Below are 15514 nucleotides of genomic sequence, written 5' to 3'. Positions count from 1 at the left end.
GAAGTTCTAGTGGAAGCTGCCATCTTGGACCCACTTGGTTCTAATCAGTTTATGTCATGTCCTTGGGCTATGTCATTCTTTTAAAGGTTGTACCCTGCTCACTTCCCTCCTGTTTCATTGATATGTTACTCGTTTAACTCACAGACAAATTCAGAATCAGAGTGACACCTGCTGTAAGACAAGAGTATAGAGGAGCAGGACAGGTACCAGACGGGGGTGCCGTCTCTGCTCTCCCCCCTTCCCTGTCATCCCTGCTCAAAATAGGGGACTGGGAAGTGTCCCTTTTATAAGCATAGGAAATAGAACTCCTGGTAGCTTTTGTTTTTACTTTATATAGTAGTAAGACAGTTAAGATTTATTCCCAAGGTCACTATTCACTGAACCAAAGTTTAAGTCATAACTTTGAACATGACTCAGTAGTAGAATAATAAACCTCCCGTGGAAGTTTTGCTGGTGGTCAACTAAGCAACTTGTAACCAGCAGAGCTGTTTAAAAACTTTTGCTGGAGCCTTTTAAAAGCTAAGAACAGAAATATCAGGGTAAAGAAATGAACTCAGGAAGTAGCATTTGGGGTTTGACTGTAAGTCAAGGGATTTTGTTTTTTAAGCGAACATACCAGAGCCTGTGCGCTTCTCAGGTGGTTCAGTGATAAAGAATCTGCTTGCCAGTGCAGGAGATGCAAAAGACTTGAGTTCCATCCCTGGGTCGGGAAGATCCCCCAGAGTAGGAAATGGCAACCCGCTCCAGTGTTCTTGCCTGGAAAATTCCATGAACAAAGGAACCCAGTGGGCTAGTCCATGGGGTCACAAAGAATCAGACATGACTGAGCGACTGAGCACACACGCACGCGCCAGAGCCTGTACTTCCTCCTGCTGTTGCTTCAGTCGTGTCTGATTCTGTGCGACCCCATAGACGGCAGCCCACAAGGCTCCCCCGTCCCTGGGATTCTCCAGGCAAGAACACTGGAGTGGGCTGCCATTTCCTTCTCCAATGCATGAAAGTGAAAAGGGAAAGTGAAGACGCTCAGCCGTGTCCAACTCTTAGCGACCCCATGGACTGTAGCCCACCAGGCTCCTCCATCCATGGGATTTGCCAGGCAAGAGTACTGGAGTGGGGTGCCGTTGCCTTCTCCGATGTGACTTGAAAGCAATCACCCCAGAGGAAATCCCAGCACAAAGCATTTTAGGAATGCTTTTAGTGGAATCTTCTTCAAAGGCAGAGAATACTATCTTTAGTGTCCTAGGAAATTGACCTTAAGCCTTTGAAGGTGGACTTGATTTACGAAACCAGTCACAAATTAGACCAGAGCTTTGTATAGTAAATAAGGAAGATGATCAAGATAAATAATATGACACTGAATTTCTTTCTTTTTAAAAAAAATATGTATTTTTAAATTTATTTATTTGCCTGCACTGGGTCTTAGTTGCGGCATGCGAACTCTTAGTGACATGTGGATCTAGTTCCCAAAATAGGCATTGAACACTGGGAGCACGGAGTCTTATCCTCTGGACCACCAGGCAAATCCCACCTCACTGAACTTTTAAATGAAGTGAGACCTAATTGAGTGTTTTTCAGCTTCACTCTGTAAACTTTCTAATTTGGCGGTGATGGAATGGAACCATTACTGCCTCCCCTTCTGCTGATAGGTTGGTGTGTATTCGTGATGCTGTTGGTGTGTCAGGCTCTGGCAGGCACAGACCACGTTCTCAGAGGCAGCGAGGTGTAAGTGAAAGGGTCTAGGAGGGCCTTTACAGTGGTGTCGGCAGGACTGAGGCAGACACTGGGCAGGATAGAGCATGTTTCTGGGGCGGCCAGTGGAGGACAGCACTTGTCTACCATTGTGAGCGCTGTTCCAAATAGTGGGGGAGAGGTTCAGTTCCCCCTAGAGTGAAAGTGTCTATTTGTGGATCTCATTTCTCACTGATGTTTGTTCCTTAGTCTCTGTGTGCTCCTTTATTTTAAGTTAATGTCTAAAATTAATCAAGTTATTCCTGTCTGAGGAAAATATGGGCTTTTTAATAAATGGTGTTGGGACAGAGAAAAAGCCATCTGGAAAAGAAAGATAATGAGTCTAAACTTCACACTATTTGAAATAAACTCCAAATGGATCAGAGACCCAAATGTAGAACATGAAACCAAACAAGTGAATTACTTTATAACTTGGAAGTGAGGAAAGCCTCTCAAAAGGAGGAATAACATAAAGGAGGAAGACGTTAATAAATTTTACTACCTAGAAACAAACAGGATGAAACACCATCAACAAAATAAAGAGGCCAATGACAAACTGGGAGAGAATATTTGCAAGTTATTTCACAAATGAGGGCAAGTGCACAAAGAGCTCTTAAAAATGGAGAAACCGTGTATATCTGGAAAAGATGAAAACTCTAACCCAAAAAGATACATGCTGTATAGCTCAGGAAACTATTCTTAATAATAAGCCATAAAGGGAATGAATCTGAATCTAAAAAATGAATCATTTTGCTGTACACTTGAAAGTAACACAATATTGTAAATCAACTCTACTTCCATAAGAAAAAGAGAAAAGATACATGCGCCCCAATGTTCATAGCAGCACTGTTTATGGTAGCCAAGACATGGGAACGACCCAAGTGCCCACCAACAGATGAATGGATAAAAATGTGTTTACGTAATATTTGTTATAAAAAGATGAAATAATAACAATTGCAGCAACATGACAGACTTAGAGATGATCATACTAAGTGAAGTAGGTCAGAGAAAGATAAGTATATGATATCACTTATAGGTAGAATCTGAAAAACGACACAAAAGAGCTTATTTACAAAACAGAGTCACAGACATAGAAAACAAACTTCTGATTATTCAAGGGGAAAGAGGAGGAGGGATAAATAAGGAGTTTGGGATTAACAGATACATACTGCTGCTGCTAAGTCACTTCAGTCGTGTCCGACTCTGTGCGACCCCATAGATGGCAGCCCACCAGGCTCCCCCGTCCCTGGGATTCTCCAGGCAAGAACACTGGAGTGGGTTGCCATTTCCTTCTCCAATGCATGAAAGTGAAAAGTGAAAGTGAAGTTGCTCAGTCGTATCTGACTCTTAGCGACCTCATGGACTGCAGCCTACCAGGCTCCTCCGTCCATGGGATTTTCCAGGCAAGAGTACTGGAGTGGGGTGCCATTGCCTTCTCCGAGATACATACTACTATACATAAAATTAGTATTTTATTCTTTTTGATGAAATTGTAAATGGAATTGTTTTCTAAATTTCTTTTTTTGATAGCTTGTTATTAATATAAAGGCCACAGATTTCTGTATATTGATGTAGTATTCTGTGACTTTACCAAATTTATTTATTAGTTCTAACAGATTTTATCAATCCTCTGTCAAATTCTTTAAACATGTTAGTATGGCTAAGGGTAACAAATGGTTCCTCAATAAGAACAATATCTTGGCATATGATTTCATTTATAGTAATACTTAATTCCCAGAATTATTATTATTTTTTAATCCAGAAGGAAAAGGATGAATTCTGAGTGGTTCCAGCTATCCGCAACTCCCTCTGGCTGCAGCTCATGTGGCAGCCTGCATGGCTGTGCTTGAGTTGGCTAAGGATTTGTAACACACCTCAGATTTTGGTTTAATACCACCATGAAAACTTAGCATGGCAGGGCCACTGAAACACAATAAAGCCTCTTGCCAACATCTGCTGGATCATAGAAAAAGCAAGAGCGTTCCAGAAAAACATCTATTTCTGTTTTATTGACTATGACAAAGCCTTTGACTGTGTGGATCACAATAAACTGTGGAAGATTCGGAAAGAGATAGGAATACCAGACCACCTGACCTGCCTCTTGAGAAATCTGTATGCGGGTCAGGAAGCAAAAGTTAGAACTGGACATGGAACAACAGACTGGTTTCAAATAGGAAAAGGAGTAGTCAAGGCTGTATATTGTCACCCTGCTTATTTAACTTATATGCAGAGTACATCATGAGAAACACTGGGCTGGAAGAAGCACAAGCTGGAATCAAGATTGCCAGGACACATATCAACAACCTCAGATATGCAGATGACACCACCCTTATGGCAGAAAGTGAAGAGGAACTCCAAAGCCTCTTGATGAAAGTGAAAGTGGAGAGTGAAAAAGTTGGCTTAAAGCTCAACATTCAGAAAATGAAGATCATGGCATCTGGTCCCATCACTTCATGGGAAATAGATGGGGAAACAGTGGAAACAGTGTCAGACTTTATTTTTCTGGGCTCCAAAATCACTACAGATGGTGACTGCAGCCATGAAATTAAAAGACGCTTACTCCTCGGAAGGAAAGTTAGGACCAACCTAGATAGCATATTGAAAAGCAGAGACATTACTTTGCCAACAAAGGTCCGTCTAGTCAAGGCTATGGTTTTTCCTGTGGTCATGTATGGATGTGAGAGTTGGACTGTGAAGAAGGCTGAGCGCCGAAGAATTGATGCTTTTGAACTGTGGTGTTGGAGAAGAGTCTTGAGAGTCCCTTGGACTGCAAGGAGATCCAACCAGTCCATTCTGAAGGACATCAGCCCTGGGATTTCTTTGGAAGGATTGATGCTAAAGCTGAAACTCCAGTACTTTGGCCACCTCATGCAAAGAGTTGACTCATTGGAAAAGACTCTGATGCTAGGAGGGATTGGGGGCAGAAGGAGAAGGGGATGACAGAGGATGAGATGGCTGGATGGCATCACTGACTCGATGGCCGTGTCTCAGTGAACTCCGGGAGTTGGTGATGGACAGGGAGGCCTGGCGTGCTGCGGTTCATGGGGTCACAAAGAGTCGGACACGACTGAGCGACTGAACAGAACTGAACTTACTCACATGACTGGGGAATTAGACACTCAACCGTGACCATCTATTAAAGCTGTTAGAATACAAAAAGCACTAAGCATGAAATCCTATTGAAAAACTGTCTCCATTTCTTAATTATTCATTAGTTTCCTCAGAGTCTGATGGACCCTCAAGGTCATTATTATGAATATTGGTTATCACTGTAATGTGGCAATGGAAATGTGTATTTTAAAAGAGTTTTGTTTAGTAGAATATTGTAAGTAAAAGAAGTCATCATTTTATTGGGAGTGTATAAATCTCCCCTTCTGCTATATATGAGAAAAACGGGAATGTTAGAAGCAAACTTTGCAGAGTCTTTTTGGTTTGCAGGGGCCTGGAAGTCAAGGGTGCTTGCTAACTGGGGTGGTGATGTGGGGAGAGGGGATGAACTGGTGCTAGTCAGAGATGGCAAGTTCTCTACTGGACGGGGCGATGCTTTGCCGCCAATAGTTTTAATTCTTCTTCAGCCAACATTAATCCAGATGCCTTCTCTTTACTATGCTTTATGCTCATCTGAAAGTGTCATCAGAGTGGATCTGGTTGAGAGGAGCAGCTTCAGTAAACTCTTTCCACAGTATGAACTGGGAGTGTACTTTCCAACCATTTCTTCCCAATCCAGAAAACATGCAACTACTAGTGAGAACTGTGAAATTTAAACCCATTGAATGTAAATGTGTCTAATGACTGATATGTTCAACATCAGTTCTTCAAGCGGTGTGTTGTAAAGTGATTCATCTTGGGGTGACTGTCCAGTGTACAGATCTAGGAAAGACATACATACTCTTAAAGGATGAGTTCATATAGACATTTTAACTTTACAGTGTTTTAACTTCTGTGACTAAATATTTGTTTTTGCATCTGTTATACTGAAAATCTTGATTTGTAACTTTTGTTTTGTCCTAATTCCAATGATATATTTGTTTTCTCCTAGATTAGAATTATAACACTATATTAATAATACATTTTGGAGTAAAGTCTGAGATTTCATTCTCTTCCTTTACCCTTAGATCAGCTCCCACCAGGAGTAGATGATCAGAGTACTGAAATAATTCTGTTCTCTGTGTAGCTATGTTGCCACATTTCAAATAAAGTTAGGCTCATTTGTCCCAAACTGTTTTCTACGTGGGGGATTTATTTTTGTCTTTTTAAAAAAGTCTTTTGAATATATAAAAGTTACATGATTACAAGCTAAAAACTGTATGAAAAGATGTCCTAACCCAGTAATTAAGCAAGAAAAAGAAATAAAAGTTATCCAAATCAGAAAGGAAGGAGAAAAACTATCACTATTTTCAGATGACATATAGTATAGAGAGAGGGCCCTAAAGACTCCTAACTTCTCCATGATTCTCTTGTTTTTAATGGAGACCTTTCCAATGGAGACGGAGGTTCCGGTTAAATTTTCAAGGTTCCAAATATATTAAAGAATAAAAAAGTCAAAGCAAGGATATAAAATATTTAAATTGTTAATTAAATATTTTAGACATCCACATTTAATGAAGTACATCTTTTAACACAAAAGTGCAAGACAATATAGTTATACTAATTACAGGATAATGACAAATATTAAATTCATCATATATAACCATTACTACCATGTCTGTTGAAGGGAAACAAAGTGAAATTTGCTTGATAGACACCTTCCTTCAATCCCGTGTGTATGTCTCTATAACTGCTTCTGTGCCCGTGGAGATGATGTTTTCACTTAAATCTGGAAGCATTTGTGAATGTATAACATGCATCAAAGGACTCCCTTGGCCCTGTAATGACCCCTGTAGCAGATACAGGCGTAACCCACCTGTATCCCCTCCTGACTGTTTAGTGGCCAGCACTGTATCTGGTAGCTTGAGGGTGCCTGTGGTGCTCCCAACAGGAATTGCAGCCAAAATTACCAGAGAACAAACGTATGAGATGCCAGTTCGATCCCTTGGTCAGGAAGATCCCCTGGAGGAGGGCATGGTAACCCACTCCAGTATTCTTGCCTGGAGAATCCCATGGACAGAGGAGTCTTGCAGGCTATATAGTCCATAGGGTTGCAAAGAGTCAGACCCAACTGAAGTGACTTAGCATGCACGCATGCACGCACACAAACCTCTTCCAGCCAACAGCTCTCAGCCAACTGCCTCACCTCTCAGGCAGGAAACTGTAGTGTGTTCTCCACTGGCTCCCAGAGTTGCCCAGGGTGGGTTCAGTCCCCTCCAGCCACACATGGCCTGCTGGACCCTCCACTCCCCACTTCCCTCCTTCACTCCCCCACCAGTGCCCCCTGGCTGTCCTCCCAAATGAACTGCTTCCTGCGAATCCTTGTCTCAGGGTCTTCTCCTGAGGAAACCCACACTAAGACAACACTGATTTGGGTGTATGTTTTTTGCTTTTTTGTTAAGGATTCGCCATATGAGAATATTTACCTCTCACTCACTGGGCTGAGAACCTGTCAGAACTTCTGAATTATGGGAACAAAAGAAACCCAAACTATGAGTCACAGTAAGTCACAGACCTCTAACACATTCCCTTTTTCTATTTCATCTATTTGATTCCTCATTTCTATTTCTATAGGTTAATGAACCATGGGACTTTATAAAAGTCATAATTCATTTTTGTCTATGGACTTAGGTGTACTGGACAACAGTTAAATAGCAGAGTAATATCTGTAGGATATCCTGGAAGATGTCAGATGGAAGGATTTTATTTTATAAACAACAGAAGTTTCTTTTTTTTAAAAGTATTTATTTATTAGGCTGCACTGGGTCTTCACCGTGGCATATGGGATCTAGTTCCCTGACCAGGGATCAAACTCGGGCCCCCTACATTGGGACTGCAAAGTCATAGTCATTGGACCACCAGGGAAGTCCCTGAATGATTTTAAATTATGTCCAGTATATATGAAAGAAGACGAGAAGACGTATAGGGCTTTCCAGGGTTCAGAGCACCAACTTTTGACGTGAGTAATGAGCAACATTGGGGGCTCGGGAGCTCAAGTTAGGCTCAGAAAGCTTTGCTTGCCATGACAGAAGTAGATGCCAGAAGTAAGATGTCCTGAATGATGCATGAGTTGTTCCACGTGGCTTCAGGAACCTCGTCTTGTGGTGGGACCAAAGCAGTCATTTTTGCTGCACTCATCATGCCCAGGAAGAACAAAATTGGCAGCAGCGTCACATTTGAGGCCTCACCATGAACGACTCCTCTTTCCTCACCAGCCTTCTGCCCAGCTCCATGGACTGCTCCTTGTTTCTCCAGTGTGTGCTTCACCTTTCTGCCTCCCTGTACCTTTGCTCACATCTTCCTTCTTCCCTAAGGCCTGTCTACTCCTCCACTTGCCAGCTGCCACCCAGCTCACATGCATCCCTGTTCCTTTCCTCAGAGCCACCTTGGATGTCACATCTACCATTGATCCTCCCAGCAGTCCCTCCAGCTTCTGATCTCCTATAGTACATTTATGTTTCCTGCTCTAACTGCAGTTGAAAGGGAAAGTGCTAGTCACTCAGCTTTGTCTGACTTTGTGATCCCATGGACTGTAACCTGCCAGGCTCCTCTGTCCATGGGATTCTCCAGGCAAGAATACTGGAGTGGGTTGCCATTCCCTTCTCCAGGGGATCTTCCCAACCCAGGGATCATACTCAGGTCTTCTACAATGCAGGCAAATTCTTTTACTGTCTGAGCCACCAGAGAAGTCTTCAGTTGAGCCTTGAACAACATAGGTATAAGCTTCACAGGTCCCCTTCATGTGATTTATTTCCCAATAAATATGTACTACAGTACTACATGATCTGGTTGGTTGAGTCTGCAGAGTGGAACCTACTACAGATTTTTTGACTGCCAGTGGTCGGTGCCCCTAATCCCAGCATTGTTCAAAGCGCAGCTGCATTCTTTAGCTTAGAACTGTGTGGTTAGATCCTAACTGCCCTACATGTATGAGTTCAGTGAGTCAGTGTGGAATGCAGGAATTAGGGAATGCAGGAATTTTGAAAGTCACTGTATGGAACTGGAGTGTTTAGGTTATAGATTTTTCATCTGTCTTAATTTTAATTGTTTCTGGTGGGTTGGGTTGTGCAGAGGAGTAAACAAGAATTCCAGGTAGAGGGAAAACTTGAGTATACACACACATCCAACCCTTGTGCGTTTTTGTGTGTGTTTGTGTGTTTTTTGTATGTGTTTATGTGTTGTGTGTATGTTTGTGGAAAGAATGAAGGAGAGGAAGAAAGGGAAAGAGAAAGGGAAAGAAAGAGGAAAAGGAAGAGAAAGGGGAGAGAGACAGAAAGAAAGGTAGAAAGACAAAAGGAAAGAAGGAAGGGCAGGAGGAAGGGAAATTCCAGGAAACTCAAAATCACCTGATTTCCTCTGAGGGGAGAAGCTGACTCACTGGGGCATAGGGAGAAAGACCTGCATTTTACTGCCTACTCACTTCTAGTTTTTACTTTTGTACTAAGTACCTGTGTTGTGTAGTTTAAGATTGAAAAACACAGAAAGAAGATATCCAGTAAACTTTGTCCTCAGAGTGTCTGTGACTCTGAGGTTTGGCTGCCTTTCCAGGCTGCAGAATACACTTCTGTTGGAAAAGCTCCTGAGTCGAGCTGATGGCAAGGCTACTCCCAATTGTTGGGAGAAAGTTCCACATGGGTCTTCTGAGTAAAGGCATTGACATATTGGTTCCAAACTATGTTTTGAAGGATGGATTGTATAGCAAACAGCCTTGAAATGGAGCTGGTTTCTCCCTGTGGAGCAGAGGGCAGGTTTGTTTTCTATCTAGAATAATAAAGATAATATCTGCCTCAGGGGTCAAGGTTGAGCAGGCTTATTACTGCCCCATTAGAAGTTACCTAAACCCAGAGTTTCTTAGCCATGGCTGTGTGTGTGTGTTGAATCTATCTAGACTGCTCCACAAATTCTTCCCATGGGGACAAAGTGAGCTGACAGAAGCATGGAGCTCAGACTGACCACTGTGCAATGAGTAATAAAGTCCTTTGTCTCTGACCCAGGGGTCTCTTGTCCTCTGTTGGCATCTGTGAAACTGATGGGTTAACTTACTAGCTCACAAGTACGGTAAGATGTCATACCCTTTATAGTTCTTGACACTAATGATAGAGGTTTTGATTGTTGAAGATACTCATCTTAATCAAAATCCAAATATTTAGGATGAGCAGTTCTCCTCAGGTGAACAATTTCACAGAGGAATTCTGTTATTTCAATGGCTTTATTTCAGGAATGTGTTAGATACACAGAAGACGCAGAAAAGAGCCATGAGCCATTTAGCCTGCTCCCTGCTAAGACAATAAATTGAAATAACACTGGGAGCCATAGTGTGTCCTTGGTTATTTGGCAGATGTCAAATGGTCATTTCTCTGTTATATGTTTCCAGTAAAAACATGGTAGAAATTAAAACAATTACTTTCGCCAAGATACTAAATATATATATATATGATATTTCATCTACTCTAGCAAATAGGTGCTTGTATTCAACACTTACAGGGAGGAAGGAAACAGTTTACATATTTCTTTCTAGGAGGATGAGATGGGTCTTTTAATACATGAAAGTAAATTTCTGCTTTTTATTTTTAGATGTCAATATGGAAAACCTCTGGAGAAGGCAATGGCACCCCACTCCAGTACTCTTGCCTGGAAAATCCCATGGATGGAGGAGCCTGATAGGCTGCAATCCATGGGGTCGCTAAGAGTCAGGACACAACTGAACGACTTCACTTTCACTTTTCACTTTCATGCATTGGAGAAAGAAATGGCAACCCACTCCAGTGTTCTTGCCTGGAGAATCCCAGGGACGGGGGAGCCTGGTGGGCTGCCGTCTATGGGGTCACACAGAGTTGGACATGACTGAAGTGGCTTAGCAGCAGCAGCAGCAGCATGGAAAACCTCAAAACTGTTTTTTCTTTAAGTCGCTCATCTTTGTTTTTTTGCTGTTGTTGTAGTAGCCAGAGGGAGATGTAGGAGATGTGGGTTTGATCCCTGGGTTGGGAAGATCCCCTGGAAGAAGAAATGTCAACCCACTCCAGTATTCTTGCCTGGGAAATCCCGTGGACAGAGGAGCCTGATGGGCTACAGTCCATGGGGTCACAAAGAGTCGGACACAACTGAGCATGCACGCACATGATAGCCAGAATTGACTAAAACACTCATCTTTGACAAAACAAGGAGACATCTGAGGCTCCAAACCATACAAGACTGACGGCAGTGATCCCCAGGGCAGTGAGGCTCCGTAAGGACACGGGCAGGGGTGGAGTCAGCACACCCATGTCATGGGAGCAGATCTCAGGTGGGGCTGGTGGATCCTCCAAGGCAGAGGGCTCAGAGTAGACGGTGAACAAAGCCAACCTCAGCTCGAAGAGCAGCATGCAGAGAATGAAGGCAGAAGCAAAGAGGGCAAAGCTCAGGGAAGGCGCAGGCAGAAATAACATGTATTTTCAGGAGAAAGCCTGCCAGTGAGCTCGGAGAGAGGAGGACCGTGCTACGAGCAGCCTTCCACCTGCCTATTTTTTCACTGAGAAGAAATAAAGGCTAAATTCACTCGCTTAATGCCAAGCCATGAGAAAAACTCCTTCCAGCCAGGAACGTGAACCCTACCAACATCCAAAGCCTGCAAGCAGCTCACATGAGAAAAGGTGAGACAGAAGATAAAACACGAGCTGGTAGCACTTCAGAAAGAAGTGAAGGGGGAGAGAAAAAGTCATCAAAGAATTGAAGGAAAACTGGTAGCAGTCCGTGAAAGAACAGACACTAAAGAAAACTCAGTAAGGACCATGGAAAGCAGGAATGAAAACAGCAAGATAGAGTTTCAAAGGATTAGAGAGTAGGTTACACTTTTCAATAGGGAGATCAGAGTAGGACTTATTGAGAGAATGCCATCTTAAACCAAGTCTTAACAGGAGTGCAGGGGTTAGTTGTACTCTAGGGATATGCTCAGTTGCTTAGTCATGTCCAATGCTTTGCGACCCTGTGGACTGTAGTCTGCCCAGCTCCTCTGTCCATGGGATTCTCCAGGTAAGAATATTGGGGTAGGTTGACATTTCCTCCTCCAGGGGATCTTCCTGACCCAGGGGTCAAACCTGCATCTTCTGAGTTAGCAGTTGGATTCTTTACCACTGAGCCATCTGGGAATCCCATGCTGTAGGGAAGAGTGAGCGTATTAATGTCAGAAATCAGACAAGAAGGAAAGAAGGAAAAGTACAATTTTCAGATGTTGTGACTAAAATGGGAGATTGTCAATGAATAAACCACTTATAAACTGTAAAAGATTTTATTCAGAGCATAAAATTAATATGCATAATGTTCATGTAACAGGCAACAACCAAATAGAAGCTATAATGGAAGAAAAGATCTTATTTATACTAGTGATGAGAAAGGTAAATTACCTGGGAATAAACTTCATAAGAAATGGGAAAGATTTTTATGAAGAAGTGCTAGCTAAGGGATTGGAAGCCTAAAAATAGCATCCGGTTCCCTAATTAGATGTATTCACTTGAGATCAGGAAGGTGGAAGTTAGGAAACCGTCCTCCTGTGGCTCCTGGCCCTGCCACAGGAGGAGAAGGATGTGGTTTCATTGCAGCTAGTTCCTTCTTTATTCTCAAGCTTCCCAGGTGTCAAGAAGCAGCAGTGGTTGTGGCAGCTTTTTGATCTAACTCTGAGATCCGGGATCACAGGATAAGATGCCCCTCTTCTACCCTCAGGCAGAGGCTGTGGCTCCAGCCCTAGCATGGCTCCAGTAGCCTCAGAAGTAGCAGCTCCCATGGTGGACCAGTTTGGCAGTGTTATTCATTCCAAGATATCTAGCCTAAAAGTGCTTCTCCAGGCCTCCCAATGATTTGGTAAGGACTTAATTCTCTTTATTCAATCTCTTCCTGTGTAAAATACACAGGGTGATTTCTGTTTTCTGTATTGAAATTTTCGGGCATTGAAATTTGTCTGACATACTTGATATTGGAAGTGGTTGCAGAAATGAGACCGTCAAGATGGGAATCTGGGATTGGGTTTGACCTGGCTAGGTTTGAAGATAATGGTGAACTTGCCACTAGGGGAAAATATGCTGTGCTGGGCTCAGTCACTCAGTCATGTCCTATTCTTTGCAAGCCCATGGACTGTAGCCCACAAGGCTCCTCTGTCCATGTGGATTCTCCAGAGAATACTGGAGTGGGTTGCTATGCCTTCCTCCAGGGGAATCTTCCCAACTCAGGGATCAAACTCAGGTGTCCCACATTGCAAGTGGATTCGTTACTGACTGAGCCACCAGGGAAGCCTAAGAATACTAGAGTGGGTAGTCTATCCTTTCTCCAAGAGATCGTCCCAACTCAGGAGTCCAACCAGGGTCTCCTGCATTGCAGGTGGATTCTTTACCAACTGAGCTACCAGGGAAGCCCGAAAAGTGAAAGTGAAAGTCATTCAGTCACATCTGACTCTTTCTGACCCCGTGGACTGTAGCCCACCAGGCTCCCCTGTCCATGGAATTCTCCAGGCCAGAATACTGGAGTGGGTAGTTGTTCCCTTCTCCAGGGAATCTTCCCAACCCAGGGATTGAACCCAGGGCTTCCACATTGCAGGCATATTCTTGACCATCTGAGCCACCAGGAAAGTCCAAGAATACTGGAGTGGGTAGCCTATCCCTTCTCCAGGGGATCTTCCCAACCCAGGAATCGAACCAGGATCTCCTGCATTGCAGGTGGATTCTTTATCAGCTGAGCTACCAGGGGAAATGGGTTATAGCAAATCTAGAGCATGCAGTGGAAAAAGTTTCATAAAAAATCCCCTGTGGTTGCCTGATGGAGAAGGAAATGGCAGTCCACTCCAGTATTCTTGCCTGGAGAATCCCAGGGACAGAGGAGCCTGGTGGAATGCTGTCTATGGGGTTGCACAGAGTCGGACACGACTGAAGTGACTTAGTAGCAGCAGCAGCAGCAGCAGCATTGTTGCCTGGAATGAACAAGTTTACTAAAGGGGAGGCTTCAGTGGCTGCTCTCCTAGACAGTCATGATGGGAATGAGGGATTCAAGACGGGGTGGGTTATATTGGAGAGTTTAAAGAAACAAAATGATGTATTGTGAAAGTCAAAAAATACAGAAGTAAATTTAATATATGGTAACAGTGACATTTAAAATCTATCAGGGAAAGATGGATTAGTTAGTAAACGAGGTACGGCAGATGCATAGCTATCAAGATATCAAGTAAAGTCAGATCTATATTATGTAACTTGGATCAAAAATAAATTCCTGATGGGTCCAATTTTTAAAGGAAAAAAAAATGAGATCATGAAACATTAGGAAGAAACCATGTTACAATCATGTGAATTTCTCAATTAAACCTTCAAGTGGAAATACATGAGCTTTTTAACCCTGAGCAGTTGCTACCATGTTAGCTTTAAAAAAAAAAATTATTGGAATATAGTTGCTTTACACCATTGTGTTAGTTTCTGCTGTACAGTAAAGTGAATCCATTATACATATATCTACTCTTTTTTAGATTTTCTTCGCATTTAGGTCACCACAGATCCTTGAGTAGAGTTCTCTTTGCTAAACAGTAGGTTCTCTACATTAGCTTTTAAGTTACTGTTTTTGCTCAAAATACACTCTAGAGTTAATGTTGTTTTCCAGATTGTGGTCTTCCTGCCTGCCCTGTGTTGTAAGGTGGGGTTCCCTATTTCATAATCAAGGAGAAGGCCAGGCTGGAGCGTCTGGTCCATGGGAAGACCTGTACACACTGTGGCCTTCACGCAAGTCAACTCAGAAGACAAGGGCACACTGGCTAAACTGGTGGAAGTCATCAGGATCAATTACAATGACAGATATGGTGAGATCTACCATCACTGGGGAGGCAGTGTCCAGGGTTCAAAATCAGTAGCTCATATTGCCAAGCCGGAGAAGGCAAAGATCAAAGAACTAGCCGCCAAACTTGGTCAAGTGCACATTATTGAGTTTTTTGTACATAAAAGTAATAAAATGTTCTTCTTCCAAAAAGAAGAAGAAGAAACCATAGAAGGATTTTCAGAGTAATACAAGAGACGTGTAGGTCTAAGTATAATGTAACTAAATGTAGTAAGTAGTAAAACAAAAGTTTGGTAAAAATTGACCAATTAGAAATGGGAAAAGTCTGCATGGCCAATAAAACCAAAACAATCAAAGGGAAAAAAACAAAGCAAGTAAAATAGCATAAGAGAACTCAAAAGGCATGTCAAACTGAGAACAAGTTTTGACATTCGTTTCTAAGAAAGGAATTATTTTTATGATTATATGAAGTATTTCTATATCCAGTAGAAAAGTAGACAAAATACATAAATAATTTGTAGCAAATGAAATGCATATGTCTCATCATTCATAAAAAGAGAAATATAAATTCATACTTTTTTTTCATTTATTAAATTGATAAGTTCTGGTTCTTTCTAAAATGGAGTAACTCCATTGCAGCCTATGTCTGCCACTGATTACCTCTTAAATCTCTGGACAAAATATGAAAAGGATGCTATGAGGTGGAGAAAGGGGTGAAAATTCATGATTGTTTTTTTTTCTCCCTTCTCTGTCCTGGAGCTTCCATAGTCACAGTACTTCATTACTATAGTACAGTGACATGGATAATTAGACCCTGATAGAAAACCTATCCCTCTGGTCAGAGGAGATGGGAAGAAGGACACTTGTATGAAGTAGGGGGAGGATCTCTTGTCAGTTTTTCTCTCTCTCCTCAACATTG

The 15514-nt window shown here is 42.4% G+C and overlaps 1 non-coding gene across 1 annotated transcript; it reads left to right on the top strand.

Moving 5' to 3' along the window:
- The first annotated feature begins 14106 nt into the window (after positions 1–14106).
- On the top strand, positions 14107–14175 carry LOC129635671 (small nucleolar RNA SNORD36). The gene has a single exon (XR_008706424.1). It is a non-coding gene; the product is annotated as a small nucleolar RNA SNORD36 (small nucleolar RNA).
- The last annotated feature ends 1339 nt before the right edge of the window (positions 14176–15514 follow it).

Source organism: Bubalus kerabau, chromosome 20 (genome assembly GCF_029407905.1).
Source record: "Bubalus kerabau isolate K-KA32 ecotype Philippines breed swamp buffalo chromosome 20, PCC_UOA_SB_1v2, whole genome shotgun sequence".
Taxonomy (NCBI): domain Eukaryota; kingdom Metazoa; phylum Chordata; class Mammalia; order Artiodactyla; family Bovidae; genus Bubalus; species Bubalus kerabau.
The sequence above is the reverse complement of the archived record's forward strand: the minus strand, read 5'-3'. Positions and strand labels throughout refer to the sequence as shown.